The following is a 16,379-nucleotide window of genomic DNA, read 5'->3' as shown; positions in this document are numbered from 1 at the left end:
TGCAAATTCACGGCAAGATGGATAAAAGCACATCAGAGCAGTCCTTTTCTAAGTGTCCATCTGTTTATGGAGAATATTATAATTGTGCAATGTCTTTCTCATGAAAAAACAAGTCTTAAAGATTCAAATTCATTTGACAAATTTACTGCCCTCCTACTGGGTGGGGCTTCATACTGGACAGTGGGAGCAGCATGAATTTGACAAAGTTCCAGTCCTGTTCTTAAAAACTGAGAAATCTGGACACCAAAAACCATAAGATACCTAAAGAGGTGAAAGATTTATACTCTGAAAATGACAGAACATCTAACAAAAGAAATTGAGGAAGATGCTAAAGAAGTGGAAAAAACATTCCCTGCTCATGGATTAGAAGAGCAAATATTGGGGTTTTGGGTTCTTTATGATTTTATTTATTTTTTCATGAGAGATACAAAGAGAGGCAGAGGGAGACGCAGGATCCCCATAGAGAGCCTGATGCAGGACTCGATCCTAGGACTCCGGGGTCACCACCCAAGCCGCTCAACCACTGAGCCACCAGATGCCCCAAACAAATATCGTTAAAATGCCTCTACGTCCCAAAGTAATCCATACATTAAATGCGATTGCATTCAAATTAACACCGGCATTTTTCACAAAGCTGAAACAAACAATCCTAAAATTTGTGTGTAATCAGAAAAGACCCCAAATAGCTAAAATAACGTTGAGAAAGAAAACCAAAGCTGGAGACATCACAATTCTAGATTTCAAGCTCTATTACAAAGCTATAATCATCAAGACAGTGTGGTACTGGCACAAAAATAGACACATAGATTCATGGAACAGAACAGAGGACCCAGAAATGGACCCTCAACTCTATGGTCAACTCATCTTCAACAATATAAGAATATCCAATGGAAAAAACACAGTCTTTCAACAAATGGTGTTGGGAAAACTGGACAGCCACATGTGGACGAATGAAACTGGACCCCTTCTTACACCACACAGAAAAATAGACTAAAAATGGATGAAAGGCCTAAATGTGACCCAGGAATACATGAAAAATCCTAGAGGAAAAACACAAGCAGCAACCTTTTTGACCTTGGCCCCAACAACTTCCTACTAGACTTATCTCCAGAGACAAGGGAGGAAAAAGCAAAAATGAACTATTGGGACTTCATCAAGAAAAAGCCCCTGCACAGCAAAGGAAACAATCAACAAAACTAAAAGGTAAGCTATGGAATGAGACAAGGTGTTTGCAAATGTCTTATCAGATCAAGGGCTAGTATCCAAGATTTTTAAAAAACTTGTCAAACTCAAAAAAAAAAAAAACTTGTCAAACTCAACACCCAGAAAACAAAAAACCCAGTCAGGAAATGGGGAAAAGACATGAACAGACATTTCTCCAAAGAAAACATATAAATGGCCAATAGACACATGAAAAAATGTCCAACTCACAATCAGGGAAACAGAAATCAAAATGACAATGAGATGCCACCTGGAATGTGTCAGAATGGCTAAAACTAGCAAGTCAGGAACAAAACAGATGTCGGCGAGGATTCGGAGAAAGGGAAACCCTCTTTCTTGCACTGTTGGTGGGATTGCAACCGGTGCAGGCACCCTGGAAAACTGTGGAGGTTCCTCAAAAAGTCAAAAATAGAGCTCTCCTACGACCCGGAATTTGCACTACTGGGGATTTACCCAAAGGATACAAACATAGTGATTCAAAGGGGCACCTGCGCCCCAGTGTTTACAGCAGCAGTGTCCCCAATAGTCAAACTATGGAAAGAGCCCAGATGTCTACTAACAAATGAACGGATAAAGAAGAGGTGGTGTATATACGATGGAATATTGCTCAGCCGTCAGCCGAGAGAACTAGAGTATATCACGGTGAGCAAAATAAGTCGGTCGGCCAAGGACAAGAACCGTGTAATCTCTATGTAGAATTTAAGAAACAAAACCGATGAACATAGGAGAAAGGAAGGGAGAATAAAATAAGGTAAAAACAGGGAAGCAGGAAAACCACAGACTCTGACCTACAGGGAACAAACTGAGGGCTGCTTGAGGGGAGGTGGGTAGGGGATAAGGTAACTGGTGACGGGCCTTAAGGAAGGCACCTGATGTAATGAGCGCTGGGTGTTCTGCGCAACTGATGAATAACTAAATTCTACCCCTGAAACTAAGATGAATTTAAGCAAAATCTTTAAAAATTTTTGAAAATATGGAGGAGAAAAATAGGTAAACAAGAACTTTAAGAAGAGCCCAGGATGTTGCAAGTCTAAATGAACGGACAAAGTAAAACATCACAAAATAATGAATAAATTCTGACTGGGGGAAATCTAGGAAGTGTCCTATGGGATGAAACTTCAAGTGAGCCTAAGAAGACTTTAATATCCTGAAAATGAAGAAAAGGGCATTCCCAGGAAAAGAACAAAGGAGGGAAGACAACAGTGGATGAAACAGCTATTCACTTACTCCCAACAGGAGGATGCCAGGTCCCAAAACAGACAAGGAGACACTCTACAATCTTCTAATTTTCAACCAAGATATTTATGGATCCCTATTCTCATTCTATGAGTTTCAAAAAGGCAATGAAAACAGTCTTCTTGAAACAATTGTCAGGAAAAAAAATGTTAAAGGTCAAGTATCAGGTGAGTGAAAGATAGAAGACCAAGAGGCGAAGCGCACCCCCAAACGACAGCCGCAGGTACATGACCCACCCTCTCCAACTACCTCCTGAGATCTGGCTCAAATTAAACCTGGTCTGTCACCCAGAGAGCAAGCCCAGACCTGACTTCATCAAAATCCACGGGCACAGTAAATTATCACCATCTCTAGAGAGGCAGCTGCCTGCCTGATGGAGCAGGGTGCCACGGGGACACCTGAGGACGAGCCACAAGCTAAGTGACTCGTCTGCTTTGACCTCTAAAATACAGACCTTGCACATTTTCTTGTTTCATGGAGAGGTGCCCACCGCAGGACCCCTGTGTTTAATTCGGCCAATACCGTAGCACACACAAGCGGCATGGGGACCCGACTTTGTGACACACGACGGCAACGAGCGTGGAACATGGACCAATCCTTAGCAATCTGATCATTTAGATTGCAAGGTGCTTCCATTGGTAAGGCCGCAGTATGCAAGGCAGCCACACTTTGGGGGTACTTGGACTAATTTTAGGGAGCAGCACTACCGTGGGCCTCGGTGGTGTCATCTGGGGGTCCCGGGTCGTGGCTGCCTCTGCTTGGAGCTGGGATCCGAGGAGGGAGCACTGACAGACAGGTGAGGAGGTCAGGGAGAAGGGGGAGGAGGAGACCAGGGACACAGGGTGAGGGAGGGAGGGGGAGGAGGCTGCAGTGGGCCCGGTGACATCACAAGGGAGCCCTGTAGCCCGAGACACTACTGGGGATTTACCCAAAGGATACAAACATAGTGATTCAAAGAGGTGCCTGCACCCCAATGGGGACAGACACGGTGGCAAGTTCAGAGTTTCAGAAATACGACCTGCCTGGTGTGAGGGAAGGCTCGGAGGAGGCCACAGAGGCTACGGGGCCATTTGGGGGTAAGTGCCACATGCCGGTGGGGAGCAGAGGTCAGACGAGGGCAGCACGTGGGGACAGGCGGGCTGGACACACGACTTTGGGCCACCGCACTGAGGGGACACTGCTACTACGATGGGGGAAACGGCCCCGCCGGCCGTCGGGCTCCATCCCCAGCCCGCCCCACCCGCGCAGCGCCCACTCTCCTGGGGAAAGTCCTGTGCAAACTGGAATTCAGTTACCGGTTCACTCAGAACAAAGATTTCTGTTGTTGTTTGATTTTAAGATGAATCCTGCCTGTGAGAGGACGATCATCACCTAAAGCGTCTTTGTATTTCCCATATGGCGTCATGCAGCTTCCGTGTGGCCTTACCAGTCACATCCGTGTCCCCTAACCTGGCCCGTGTCCTGGCCCGCGAGCCCCCGGGCCCCGACCTTCCCCTTCCCAGCCTGCAGAGGGGCAGCCACAGTGGGCCGACCCCACCAGGGTCCTCGCGACTACGGATGGGCAGCAGAGCTGGGGCCGCCCTGTGTGCCAGGAGGCATCACAACACGACACGGGCAGGTGTGCAAGGGCTCCAGACGCACACCAAGTAGATGCAAGCAGTAATCACCTGATTTGTTTAAAACTTCACTTCAAGGAAACCACCAGGAAGAAAACAAAACTGATGGATACGACCAGCAAGTACGGAGGGCACCATTGTGTCTGGGAAGCCACCGATGCTGGGCCGAGGGCGTGGGGCCCAGCGAGCAGGAAGCTCAGGAGCCAGCACAGCTTGGCTTGTGCTTAAAGAGACCTTTTCCTTCGGCCACAAGGACATGTCCCAGATCGGGACTTCCCCAGCCTGGATCCTGGGATGCAAACCACATTTCAGACCGAAGCAAAGATGCTACCGACTTTACATATTTATATGCAAAGCAAACAAGAAATAAATCTTAAGAGGGGCGCCTGGGTGGCTCGGCTGGTTAAGAGTCTGACTCTTGGTCTCAGCTCAGGTCGGGATCTCAGGGTCCTGGGGTTGAGCCCTGCGTCCGGGTCTGTGTTATGTGTGGAGTCTGTTTGACACTTTCTCTCCCTCTCCCTTCCCCCTGCCCCACCTCTAAAATAAATAAATAGATAGATAAATAGATAGATAGATAAAGAAAGATAGATCGATTGATCTTAGGGGCTCCAAGCCATAGAAATTCAGGGTCTACTTGTTACCACTGCAATACTGAGTGAGAGCTGACTAAAATAGGAGCCCCTAATTTAAAATTTCTATCAGAGTATTTCACAATCTATAGCTGATGACAGATAAAATATAGAATGAATATATTTAATACCTTAGGGAAGACTGTGCAGTGAAAATGAGATAAGTACTTTCTTCGTCCTATCACACATCAAAGTGATCAAATGATCAACAGCAAATGGTAGAAAACCAACAAATCTGAAAAAGAATTTAGCGAGTGTCGGTGATTTAACACAGGCAGACCAAATGACAAAGAGCTTTAAATAAGAGATAACCCCTAGAGATCATTAAAATACAGTCTTGGCGGCTTCGGTTAGCAAACCCACCTGATGTCACTTCTAAAAGAAACAAGCAGCCCTGTTGTACTATTAAATAATTCTATACAGTTTCAATAGATTTCAAGATTTCATATCTGAATGTGTTTTCCCTCTAAATTCCATCTCCAAAAACCAAGAGCAAAAATGATAGGAAGTGGTGTGCTTATGTTTGTATCAGGTACAAAATAATGTTATTATAGTGTTATATCAGAGAGAAAAAAATAACTCTATGACAGCTTGGCATTCCAAAACGGGCTTTTCCATTTAGCTATGTTTTGAAATGTTAACTTCCGATGCTGTTCTTAGAGAAGCAAAACTTGGAGGGAAAATACCATAACAAAACGGAATTTTTGTCCTCAATAGGAAGAAACCTGGCTCACTTTCATAGTTCAGTTTGACATAGCAATTTGCCACTAGGAGATTCTAAAGACATGATGGAAATATCAGAACCATTTTACACGAAAAAATCTCCTGATGCTATTTATTAAAGTCCATTGGCTGGAAGGACACAAATCCAACTGTCAATGTTGATCCCATTACAATTACAATTCAAAGCCATCACCGCACAGTTTAAGCAAGAGAGACTTAAGCACAAGAGTATTAACCACATTTACTTTGTTCAACATCATGTATCATCAAGGAATTGCATATTAAACAGTGAGATGACTTGACGCCCCTATTAGAATGGCAAAAAACCAAAACACCGACAACACCGAATGTTGGCGAGGATAAGGAGCGGGAGGAATTCTCATTCGCTGCTGGTAGAGATGCAAAATGGTGCAGCCACTTCAGAAGGTTCTTACAAAACTAACTATAACTCCTACCATATGATCTAGCAACTGTACCCATTGGTTATTTACCCACAAGATTTGAAAACTTACATCCAAAAACTGCACACAGATATTTGTAGCAGCTCCATTCTCAACCTGCCAAAACTTGGAAGCAACCAAGATTTCCTTTACTAGGTAAGTGGATAAATAAACTGTGGTTCTTATAGACGGTGGGATATTATTCAACATTTAAAAGAAATTGGCTATCAAGCCATGAAAAGACAAGGAGGAGACTTAAATGCATATTTTTCAGTGAAAGAAATCAATATAAAAAGACTACATGATTCCAATATGACATTCTGGAAAAGGCAAACTATGAAGACAGTACAAAGATTAGTGGGTGACAGGAGCAAGGGAGAGAGAAATGAATGGGTAAAGCACAGCGGGATTTTTAGGGCAATGAAACTATCCTGTATAATGCTATAATGGTAGGTACATATCATCATACATTGGTCAAAACCCGTAGGATGTACACCACCAAGACTGAACCCCAGTGTAAATTATGGGTTTGAGAGACAATGTGTAGGTTCATTAATTATAACAAATGTACCATGTGGAATGGGATAGAGTGAGAGATTTCCCTGTGCGCGGGGACTAAGTATATGAGAACTCTCTATACTTTCCCTTCAGTTTCACTGTGAACCTAAGCTACCCTAAAAAAAAAAAAATTATTGACTAAAAATACATAAAAATGTGTTAGAGATAAAGTTTATGGCCGGTAAAGCCTGTAATCAGGAATGCTCCAGTGGGGAAGGTCTCCTTTATGTGGGAAACACAGACTCCAGCAGAGTATTGAGCTCACACATTCAATCAACATACGTTGAGAGTTTATGTGCTAAGAATGGTCCTAGAAGACTCAAAAGTAAATAAGACAGATACAATCCCTTCTCTCAAGGCATATCAATGAATACTCCCCATTGGTTAATTCTGTTTCCATAATAATTTTAGTCCCTGTATCAAGTTTTCTTTTTTTCTTCCTATATCAAGTTTTCTTACACATGTGAATCAGTATTCTAGAATAATTGTAACACTTTGGTTGCAGCTATGATAAATCTTTTTTTCTAACTGCTGAGATCAAACGACTTTTGGATTTTCACACTTACAAGTGATAGAAAATCCCAATTGGCTTAAGGAAATTTCCAACTGGCTTAAGGAAATGTGTTGGCAGGGCACCTGGCTGGTTCAGTCGCCTAAGTGTCTGGCTCTTGACCTCAGGTCAGGTCTTGATCTCAGGTTCATGAGTTCAAGCCCTGTGCTGGGCTCCATGCTAGGGGTGGAGCCTACTCAAAACAAAACAAAACAAAACAATACAAAACAAAACAAAATGTGATGAGTAGATGGGCTGGCATTAGATAGTTCCTGGCTCCTGTTATTGCCCCGTTTCAACTTAAAAAAATCTGTGTGGTGCTTTGCCCCTTCATTGTTCCATGTTCCCCCAGACCTCATATCCTTATTATACCACCCAAGGAAAGAGGGAATGTCTCTTCCAGAAGTTCCCACAGGAAAAAAAAAAAAGAGAAAGCTTCATTTTTTCCAGAAGATTCAGGAAACAAATCTGTTTAAAACCATGTGTTTTATGCCCACTCTGAATTCAAAACTATGGTCTTGGGAATGGGATGTGCTGACCACCTTACGCCAAACATGGCCCACCTCTAGACTTGGATAAGGGGCCAATCCCAGCCAAACCATACAGCTGGGAGTGGGCGAAGGCCACCTACTCCCAGACGGAGGGAAAATGGATTCTGGGTAGCAAACAACAGATGGCCAACACAGGAGCGAGCTCTTGATATTGTCACAATATGTAGTACAGTGCTGTTCCCACATTCTGAATTCAGCATATGTTTGCTGTGTTGAATAGACCATATTTTTCATGATCCACTTTGGCAGAGTAAAGAGCCTCTCCGGCCATTCATCCCCAACCATTTGAATTCAACAACATGAATGGGAAGTTTCTGATGAGCTTCTGAAGAACTACCAATTAATAAAAAACAGGCACCCATTTAACACCATTGATAGTTTATTAATCCATACCAGAAACTCAAGCAGAAATGCTATGGTAATAGGGAAATTAATGCAACAGGAACCCATAGCTTGCAGGGTTCCCAAGAACCCTGGTGGACCACTGATCACCCTTGAACCATATCTGAGAAGCCACTATTTCCTACAACTTCATGATGGAAAAGTAAAAATGTAAACATTTGCAGACTTCTCGTCAAATTGTAGGACAGGGTTTTCAAATATTTAAAGAAAATAAAATCAAGTTTGTCTGTACTCAAAATAATTCCAAGAAATGAAAGGTAATAATTCTTCAGTTCAGAAGATTTGCATGAAACTGATGATAACAGGAATAACTATTATAGCATACTCTGGCCAGGCACCGTGCTAACTACATGCATTGTTTCATGCAATCCTTGCCTCCCTGTGTGGTAGGTATTGTCGTTCCTGTTTTCGGAGGTGAAACCTGAGATTTGACTGAGGTTACAGAGTTTGGTTAGTTGCAGATTTAAGATTTAAACCCAGATCTATCTGATGGAAACTTTCTATTCCTAACTTGGATATAGGTACAGAGAGAGCAACAGTCCTGGTGATGAGTCTAGTTAGTCATTCATATGTTTGTGTCTACAAGATGCCAAGCTACCAGACATGAACTGTCTTGGAAATCATCTCTAAGGTTTTTAGCATATTATCTTACACAGCACAATGCATTTGCTAGCTGCTACACAGATTAGAATCTGCAGATACAGAACAACTGTTGATGAGTGGCCCTTATATATATGCTTATCCTTTCCCTCTTCATTCAACCTACTTTGAGAGTGTTCCTAGGACTGTCTCTTCAAGTGGACTTACGTGGTGGTCATTTCAGAAAAGATTTAATTAAAATAAGAATACTTGAGCAAACATTTATGTAGTTCTTATTGTATACCAGAAACTGCTCTAGGGAACCCTGGGTGGCGCAGCAGTTTAGCGCCTGCCTTTGGCCCAGGGCGTGATCCTGGAGACCCGGGATCGAATCCCACATCGGGCTCCCAGTGTATGGAGCCTGCTTCTCCCTCTGCCTGTGTCTCTGCCTCTCTCTCTCTCTGTGACTATCATAAATAAATTTAAAAAATTAAAAAAAAAATTAAAAAAAAAAAGAAACTGCTCTAAATGTATTACTTACATTAACTCCTGATTCCTTCAACTACTCTATGATATAGGTACTTTCATAATCCTCATTAAACACAGGATATTTTATTTATTTATTTATTTATTTATTTATTTATTTATTTATAATTGAAATTTAATTGTTTCCAACTTTATTACCAAAATCATTTGAGACCTATAAAAATACATTGAGGGGCACCTGGGTGGCTCAGTGGTTGAGTGTCTGCCTTTGACTCAGGTTGTGATTCCGGGATCCTGGGATCAAGTCCTGAATCAGGCTCCCCCACAGGGAGCCTGCTTCTCCCTCTGCCTGTGTCTCTGCTTCTCTCTCTGTCTCTCTCATGAATAAATAAAATCTTTAAAAATAAATAAAAATAAATAAATAAATAAATAAATAAATGGAAAAAGTAGAAATAAATGAAGAATGTAGAGAATGCAGGTGCAATAAAATAATATCGTGGTTAATATCATAGAAGAAAATACATGTCATAAGGTATGTGCTGTTGCTAGAGAGGACTATAAATTTAGCTGCAAATTGCCTGGCAAACAGAGCAAAGAATGAAACATAATCAGGCACAAAATAGAAATACAAACCAGTTGCTCAGGAAAAGCACAAAATTACTAACAAAAAAGTTATTTGGTGGGTCACATCATAAAGAAAATGCTATGTGATATGATACTGGGTAAGAGTCCATTTCTAGCAGGAGTATAATATATGGAGGCATCGTTCCTTTCTCTCATATCCTCTTTTTCTCTCTCCCTCAGTAATAGAACCTTTTAATCCTGATAGAAACATAACTACCTAAACAAAACAAAACAAAACAAAACAAGAGACCTCACTTTTCAATTTCTCTGTAGTGAGGTATGACCATGTTACTTACTGGGGGAGGCACATCTTTATCTTCCCCTTGACTCCTTTCTGGTCACTCAAATGCAGATGGAAAATGCCATCTTACCATGAAGTAGAGTTGGAAAGGAACACTGGGGCAGGAGTCTGGGTTCCTAACCCATGAAGCACAACTACCTAGAATTTTATATGACAGCGAAAGAAACTTCTATTTTGCTTAAGCTACTACTATTATTTTGCTCTTCCCCTCATTCCTAGCCAACTAAAGCATGAAGGGGACAGAACCCTCTTTTGGATTTGGAGATATTTAAACTGAGAACTGAAAGATTATGCGGAGCAGCTACCCACTAAGAAGAGTGATGACAAGAGTACTCCTACCAGAAGCCCTAAGGCAGGACGATTTTTCTAAGGAACTGAAGGAAGATCATTTGTCTGGAGTCTAGTGAGAAAGGGCAAAAAAACGCAATAAAGTCTGAGAAAAAGGCAAGGACCATATCACACAGGACCTGTGGGTCACGGTAAAGTTAGAATTTGTTCAATGGCCCATGGAAGAGTGTGTGTGGCAGACAGTTGTCCCTCAGACATTTGCTAAATGAGTTTTTACATGTATATTAAAAGCTAGCTCTTTGGGATGGTAATTTTCCTGGGCAGGAGGACATGCAAAGAGGCATAAGATAGAATGTTCCTATAAAGAATACAGGTCTTGCAGTCACAGCATAGAGAAGGGAGAGCCTTGAAGAGGCGAGACTGGTTGAAAGACCTGGACAACGATGATGGTGGCCTGGCCTAATTCATAAAAGAAAAAAAATGAATGAATCCGCGATATGTTTTAGAAACAGGAACAATAGGTTTTGCTGAGTGATTTGATGTGTGGATAGAAAGAGGTGTACAATGAGGGGAAAAAAAGAACCATCTGATGAGAATTTAAAAACAGAGTTTAAGGATAGACGCTCTATCAAAAGCTTAGAGTGACTGCATATTCCATATTGTCAATTCGCAGCAGGACAATCCACATTGACGAGACCACCGATACCCTCTTACAAAATTAAGACTAACAAGAACACATGCTCAGATCCATGACCACCATACTTCTGGTTGGTAGCCAATGAGCTCTGATTTTCTTCAGAATACAGTGGCCCAACACAGGCAAATAAATGGGTAATCAAGGCCCCACACGTACTGGAAAGGATCTGAAAGACACAGGCATTTCCCTGTCCTCGAAGAATTTAATATGTAAATATTTAACTAGTCTACAAATATATTAGGCAAAAAATTACATTAATATACTAATACATTAGCCAACAAAAGCATAAAAGTAAGCCGTGCAAAAAATGTGAGTTGGATGAGGAGAGTTTCTGGAATCAGAGAATTCTCAGTATCCATATCCTCATGTAGTCTTTCCTCCTACTCTCCTACCTCAGTAGGCATCACCCCTCTTTTCTGAGTCAATCTTTCAACTTGTGCTCTGCTTTCCTAAAAAAAAAAATTGAGTTTAATTAATTACCCATTTTGCTTCTTATTAAGCTGTATGTTCTTTGGCAAGTCACTTAAGCTCTCCAAGCTTCCAGCACTTTATCTACATAATAAATTCACAGCCATGTTGTGAGGATGAAATGAGAACATGAACTTAAAACTATTGTATAAATTAGATAATCAATATAGAAATAAAACACATCCCTTTGTCACTCTCCCTTTTCTCTACTTCCTCTCATGGGCAAGTTATATGAACGATCTATCTTCTCCTTCCATTATTTACTCCTTCCCTCTTTCCCTGACTTTAGTTGTTACCAGCTTTATTCAGATTAAATTCACTTAAAATACAATTCACCCATTTAAAGTGTACCATTCAGTAGTTTTTAGTGTATTCACGGAGGTATGCAACCATCACTACAATAAATTTTAGGACATCCCATCACCCCCAAGACAGACACCGCAGCATGAGCAGACACATCCCATTCCACATGTCCCACCACCACCTCCAATCTACTAATCTACTTTCTGTTTCTATGGATTTGCCTATTTTATGTAAATGGAATCATACCAAATGCAGTCCTTTGTGACTGGCTTTTTCCCCTTATCCTGATGTTTTTGAGGTTCATTCATATTTTAACATGCATCAATATTTCATTCCTTTTTATTGCCAAATAATATTCTATTATATAAATATACTTTTTTTTTTTTAATTCATGCAGCAGTTGCTTCAGGACTCATCTTTGTATTCCTGCAGTGAATCCTATGATGCCTGTGAGGGCTGTAAGCCCTGATATCAGCAACTATACAGTCCTCGTTTCTGTACCAACAGCATGTGCACATCGCTGGCATAAAGCAGGTACTCAATACATCTATTCACTGAATGAAAGAATGATATTTAAAAATCATTTACTGGGGGAAGCCTGGGTGGCTCAGCGGTTGGGCACCTGCCTTCAGCTCAGGTCATGATCCCGGGATCCAGGATCAAATCCCACAGCAGGCTCCTTGTGGGGAGCCTGCTTCTCCCTCTGCCTGTGTCTCTGCCTCTCTCTCTCTTTCTTTCTCTCTCACTCCGTGTCTCTCATGAATGAATAAATAAATCTTTTAAAAAAATCATTTACCGAAATAACGTATATGCTGAGAGCAAGATCTATACAAACGCACATATCTAGATTCAGGTTAGTGTAGTTCATTCATTAACCCTTACATAGCCCTAATAACTAATTTTACAAAGCGAACTGACTGCTCCCCTCCATGTAGCCTAAATTTCTTAACTTAGAATGAAAGCTCCCTTGGAGCGTGCATCCATGCAGAGTTCCTTCACAGTTCTGCATGAAAAATCTTTGGCTTTCCAGCTTCTAGTCTTTGTAGTGAAAAATGTGTTGTCTCCAAAATAATCAGAATAACGAGGCGCATATTTGCCTCCACAGCACTCACCATCCACATTCTAAGCAATACAGAGTCCCTGTAGTTTTGTATTTCACTGATGGGGGTGGGGTGGGGTGGGGTGGGGGAATAGAGCTTAAGGAAACCAACAGACTGATTTTATGTCCATTAAAAAATTAAAGCCAACTTAAATGAAATTAGGTCTATTGTCTGGTCTCATCCTCGATTTAGGTGGTAAATAGAATAACGACCAAAAATGTATTACTCCTTCAAGAAGTGTGTGATACCTTGTTTGAGACCTAAAGAGAGCAAAAAATAAATATAAGACACTTTTTTAGGCCAAAGTAACAAATTAATTGGAAGCGATGAAATCATTAATTGCATGCAATATATGGCTACCCGAATATCATAGAGAGGCCTGCTTTAGTGCCTGTAGGATCTAGAGCAAGAGGATGTCAATCCTGAACGAACCTGCCCGGTCCAGCTGCCAGAATCAAAAGCCGCTCACCTATAGGGTGGAATGGTACGATGCGTTGATCTGCCACCTGGATGCCAGGGGTGACAACAGTCCTGGGTGCCGGCGTGAGCCACCATCTTCCTAACCGCCCCTCCTCCATCCCTCACCTCCTGACACCAGTCTGACCACATACCCCCAGGTCCTGTTTTTCTTGGTAATTTCCTCAAGGACTCAAGTCCAGCCCTGAACACCAGAGTGACAGTCTGGCATCCTGAGTTTCTCACCTAATTCCTACTTGTCTTTTGGGTTGGATTCCTTCTTCCAGAATCTAATCCGTCAACTCCCAGAATATGTCCTGATCTGTAAGTAAAACGACAGACCGGGATCAAGAAATAACACATGGTCGGAACAGAGTCACCTAGACACGCACAGTTGTTCCTTTACCTTGGAAAGGCACCGTGGAGAGCTTGTCAGTGTGGGCAGCACCACTGCTCTCCGCGTCCCCCTGGATGCTTGGATGCTCATCTCTGCCAGCCATCCCCAGGCCTCACCCACTTCTGGTCTTAGTTTTTTTCTCTCCTTTTCCATCAGAAGTGCCTAGAATATCTCTTGATCAAATAGGAGAATGGCTGAGCCGCACTGAGGTTCATGTTGGAAGATGGTAAAAGTTATGGGTAGTTTGGAGCCAAATTCTAGAAGCCCTCCACCTGCCATCTACACTGAAGTATCTGGACTTTCTCCTATTGTCACTGTGGGAAAGGAGGGGAACAGTGGAGGTTTACGAGTAGGAGAAGGACAAGACGGAATCACAACTTGTGTTATAACCACCTCCTTCTGACCTCACCCCACAGGACCGAAATCATAGGAAGAACTCTTCCGCTTGAATGAGGGCCCAAATCACTGTCAGGCTTAATGATAAACAGTTTTGCTTTCTTTAAGATGAATATGTCGTTTTTTTTATGAAGAGAAGAAGTAGCAGATACCAGCTCAGCTTTAGAAGAAAACCTTGAGAGGGACTCAGTATTTTCTAAGATCAAGCTCGGATCTGTTTGTTGTCTTGGCTGTTCTGGCCGCAGCGCTGTCCTTTCCTCCCCTGTGAAGGGACCTGCCCCAGGCCCTTAGGATTTTACAAAAGATCAAGACCCCATTCCTGCTTTCAAGGACTTCATTATCTAAGGAGCCCTCCTAACCACCTGTCATTGCCTGACCTCAACCCCCCTGACCCAGTTTCATGGCTGCACCTGAGACGTTCAGAACAGTCTGCCCAAGAGCAATGAGACTACCTCCCAAACACACTAGCATTTCAACCCCTCAAGCAATATTTTACAGCAATTACTTTCAAAAAGAGAAGTTCTTTATTATGCATGAGGCAAGAGACATAGACTAACCACATTTATTTCAATAAACAGTTATAAATTAATACATGCTGTTTAGTGAATAGACATGCCGCTTTTTAAAGTGCTTTTAATTCTTTTAAATTTTAATGTAAATTTAAATGTAATTAAAGATGAATGGCTGGGGAATATTTTTGCTAAGGCATATAACCCAGTAAAGATGCCAAACCATCTTGAAAGCATATGAAAGTCTGAGAGGTTATGATGCTTTTTTTTTTCTTTAATGGGATGAGGGTAGAGTGTAAACAGAAAAATACCTGTGTAAAAAAAAAAATCTATACTGAAATAAAGTAGTGTTCTTAAATGCAAATACTGCTATAGTAGAATATTGAAAAGAATCCATTTGGTAAAAATATAATATCTCTCTTTGGGTACTCCAAAGAGAATTGCCGCATAAGACTATATAACGGTAAATGAAAATAAAAATCCACAAAGAAAAGGAGTTGTTGGGTTAATCTTCCAACTATCACAGTCACTAACGGATTTCTAAATAAATCCCATAAACAAACATTTGGCTTATATTCAAGTTCCTCTTTCTTTCTACCTACTCCCATTTACACCATCACTCATGGGGAAATGCGATTTATGTAAAGTAAATAAGCACAAGTATTGGATTTATTCCCCAAATATTTTCACATCCTAACCAAAAACACATTTGGATAAATATCTATAAATGTTGCAAGAAGTTAGTGGCCCTTGACATATTTGAAAGGTTAAATCAACAAGGCAGCAAATGATTTTAAATTGCTTACCAAAATTAGAACATAGGTTTAAATCACCTTGGAGTAGAAACACAGTTATTAATAATGACTACAATATAGACTTTTTGCTTTCTATTATAATTATATCTCATAAATTTAAATATTTGTGTAACATACCAGTAAAATATTTCAGTATCTAACATTTTCTTGTCAATTTCATTTACTTTTTATTCTGTGTCTGAAAACAGTCATATTAACCATAATATTATTTTGATGAATTCTTAATGCACCTCAAAATTTATACACCTAATTAGATTTTATCCCATTTTGTTTTAAGAAAAATTAATAAGTTTAGTAAAAATTAAAAATAATGATAAATCTAGCCAGTTACAGTGAATCAAGGGCCTAGTGCTTTTTCTGTTACCTAAAAGTAAGACACGGTCCCCTTATTTCTATAATCAAGGTAAAATATTACTTTTTAAAATAAAAATGTCTATAAAATGCTATAAAGAATACCATACTGATAATAAGCTATAGTTCAAATTTTAAGATTTGTGGAAAATTGATCTTAGATACAGTGAAATTCTTTAGTCATAAAGAGTTCCAAAGATACTCAAAGTCCCTCAAAGATCTGGAACATCTTATTAGCTTAAACTTGGAAAGTTTCAGTGATAAATTATTTGAGCAGACTCTCAAAATGAGATTCAATTACAATTTTATTTTGAAAGATAACCTTCTTTAAAAAAATGAAATGTAGCCTTCTTTAAAAAACTGGATAACATTTCTATTATTATCATTTTTATTATTATTATTATTATTATTATTATTATTACCGACATGTATGAGGCCAAGCGTCCCTGGCTGCTACAGAGGAATAGCAGACAGATACAGTCAAGAAACAACTTTATTTTGAGCAGAGGGAATGACAATACAGCACTTAACAGCTATGTTGTAGTCTAAATCCAAACTGAGTAACATTCCCCTTTACTTGTGGGTTAAGCTCAATTTCATTTGTCATTTTAACATTTCTGGGTGCAATGCTTTCTATCGAGCACTCAAAGGACCCAAAGAGAAATAAGACGGGAGCCACATCT

General features: G+C 40.7%; 1 protein-coding gene and 1 non-coding gene across 4 annotated transcripts in view; both read right to left on the bottom strand.

The window, feature by feature from the left end:
- The window catches only part of CPQ (carboxypeptidase Q), a 409,933-nt gene that overhangs the window by 281,581 nt on the left and 111,973 nt on the right, over nucleotides 1-16,379 (bottom strand). The window lies entirely within an intron of this gene.
- LOC129495824 (small nucleolar RNA SNORA63) lies at nucleotides 16,123-16,253 on the bottom strand. Its single transcript, XR_008661621.1, has one exon. It is a non-coding gene; the product is annotated as a small nucleolar RNA SNORA63 (small nucleolar RNA).

The sequence above is a fragment of the Nyctereutes procyonoides genome, unplaced genomic scaffold, assembly GCF_905146905.1.
Source record: "Nyctereutes procyonoides isolate TBG_1078 unplaced genomic scaffold, NYPRO_anot_genome, whole genome shotgun sequence".
Lineage (NCBI taxonomy): Eukaryota > Metazoa > Chordata > Mammalia > Carnivora > Canidae > Nyctereutes > Nyctereutes procyonoides.
Note: the sequence above shows the minus strand (reverse complement) of the source record. Positions and strands in the feature narration are given on the sequence as shown.